Source organism: Apis dorsata, unplaced genomic scaffold, assembly GCF_000469605.1.
Source record: "Apis dorsata unplaced genomic scaffold, Apis dorsata 1.3 scaffold_127, whole genome shotgun sequence".
Lineage (NCBI taxonomy): Eukaryota > Metazoa > Arthropoda > Insecta > Hymenoptera > Apidae > Apis > Apis dorsata.
In genome coordinates this window covers 1,060,211-1,062,644 of record NW_006263420.1, presented here as the reverse complement: position 1 = coordinate 1,062,644, position 2,434 = coordinate 1,060,211, and the positions used below count along the sequence as shown (strand labels likewise).

The 2,434-nt window shown below is 44.2% G+C and overlaps 1 protein-coding gene across 2 annotated transcripts in view; it reads right to left on the bottom strand.

The window, feature by feature from the left end:
- The window catches only part of LOC102679904 (lachesin-like), a 282,869-nt gene that overhangs the window by 270,143 nt on the left and 10,292 nt on the right, over positions 1 to 2,434 (bottom strand). The window contains exon 1 of one of the 2 annotated variants that reach the window (XM_031509089.1): positions 664 to 688. The exons of the other annotated variant lie outside the window; for it this stretch is intronic. The gene's annotated coding sequence lies outside the window, so the exon portion shown is untranslated. Of the gene's footprint in view, positions 1 to 663; positions 689 to 2,434 lie in introns of those variants that run through there. 2 annotated transcript variants of the gene reach the window in all.

Here is a 2,434-nt window from a genome sequence, read left to right as displayed (position 1 = left end):
AAAAAAAAAAAAAAAAAAAAAAAAGAAAACAGAAAAAGATTTATTCGTTCTTTCGAGAAATATATTCTCACTCTCTCTCTCTCTCTCTTTACCTACGACTATCATCTATTCAAATAATTTCAACATCATTTGGCAAATACAAATTTCAAACGTTAAATGAGCTGCGCGAAAGCAACTTCATCGATAACTTCGTCACGTCCACCCGTCATCTCTTCTTTTCTTTCAAACATCTTAGATGAAGAAAATCCTACGGTTTCGCGTTTAAAAGAGGCATTAAGGTCAACTTCTGAACTTAATCCATCGAAAGGCAAGGGTTATCGCGGGGAGAGAAGATTTGAGTTATATACGCGTACGTGTATAGCAGAGCCAAGTGCATTTCTCTTTGATCGGTTCGTGAACGATAACGCGCAACGTAAATACACGGTTTCATAAATCAAGGGAAATTTAGAGGCGGGGCCCCCGATGTAATACCTAGGGCCAATTGGAAATTTTGATTTATAGCGCTTATCAAGAAAGCCCCTGTAATAAGTCTCTTAAAAAGCGCACCTACAAATCGTCCATAACTCTTTCCCTCCTCCTCCCCCGCCGCGACAAAGCTCCAAAATCCCCGATACGTTATAACCCGGTGTGTGTAGCTTCGAACGGAGAGGAGATAATACGTACTTTTTCACGGCACTCCGTGGATTTCCGGGGACATATCGTCGAGGATCCTCGAGCCACCTTTGATTCCACCACGAGTAAGTCTTCGCGAGATTCGATATTGCCTGTAGTATCACGGCGACCTTTGTCCATGAAACATTTATCTCACGACCACTGTGATCGGGCTCCTCGTAACTCTTCTTCTTCGTAAATCAGCCGGAAGAAGAGGTTAAAACCGGCGTTAGAAATCGTTGAAAATTCACTGAGAATCACCAAGAATCACCAACAGTTATCGAATCGATACACGACGAGGTTTTAAAAATCTATCTTTGGATTTAACGCTCGGCACCAAACTTCTTTCCGATACTTCCTTCTGCCCTACTCGAAGGATCGATCACGATCGTTGCACTGATCCCGTTCAACATGGTTTCCTCTCTTTTTCTCTCTCTTTCTCTCTCTCTCCCCTTCTCCTTATATTTTTCCAATTTCGATTCGTTGCCTCGAACGGGACACGTTATTTCATATCGCCTCGATGAAATTGATCGACGAACAACACCTTTCACACCGCCTTCCGTCCCTTAGCGATATTTTTGTCCGATGCAGGAGGACCGTCAATGTGAAAAATTGTTACACACACGTTGTGTTTTTAATTAATAATGTTATCGTTGTCTTTTTTTCTTTCTTTCTTTCTTATTCTCTCTTTCTTTTTCTCTATCTTTCAACCTCTCTTTCTCTCACTCTCTCTCTCTCTCTTCACCTCCTCTTCGTTGATACGTTGGCGTACCGGCTATGTTTGATTAATCGATAACGATAACGGTCCTGCGGCACGGCGAGTGATCAGCGTAAACCGCGTGCAACGGACTTCGATAAATGTAGCTGGTTATTTATTGGTAAAATCATGCGTGTGGTACACGTAACACCGCGATAGTAGGAGGAATGCGATCATTCGCACGGCGTCCAGCCTCTGATCACCGGTGCACGATCGATCCGGAAATATTATAGTTCCGTTACGGGTGGTCGGTGAGCAAACGATCGTTGATGATCCTCATAAATCTCAAGAACGATTTACAGACCACCGGATTTCGCGTATAAATCCACGGAGAAAAGAAGAACGGGGGACTAGGATGATATTTATTCGAGCTTATATTCGTACGTCGGCCACGTCGATGACGATCAGACGCAGCGAACCGACTTTCGATATTTCAATCGACAAGAAAGAAGATGGTACAATATTCTCGATTTGGCGATTGATAAGACGGTTGTATCCCCGATCGATTCTCGAGCGGCTCCATTATCTCCAGGCGAATGCTTTATTTTTTTTCGAAAGGAACGAAATTTCCGCCCGTAACAATAGTTTACACTCCGAGAGAAGATGATCGTCTACTACTACTACATCGTACCTAACACTTTCCCGTTCCAATTACAACAACGCCACTTCGGCACGTCGCCTCCGCTCGGCCCTCGTCGATGATGACTCCCCGCTCCCCTCAGTTCATCCGCGAATAAAGTATTACAATATTCGATAACAAACTCCAATGCTAGCGTCTTAAACAAAACTACTCAACCGATATCTTCTCTTTTCTCGAGCACAACTCTCGACCACCAAAAACTGTGTTACAATATCCCCAAATTCCCAGCCCCTAAATAAATGAACTGCGTGAAAATAGCGTATCTATCGTATGGCGCACGATCAGAGGCGTGCGAACGACGTGCGAACGAGGAAAGTCCTGCGTGACATCTCTCCTCCTCGCGTGGTCGGCTTACATACACGTCGAGCCGTACATCGTTGCCGCGC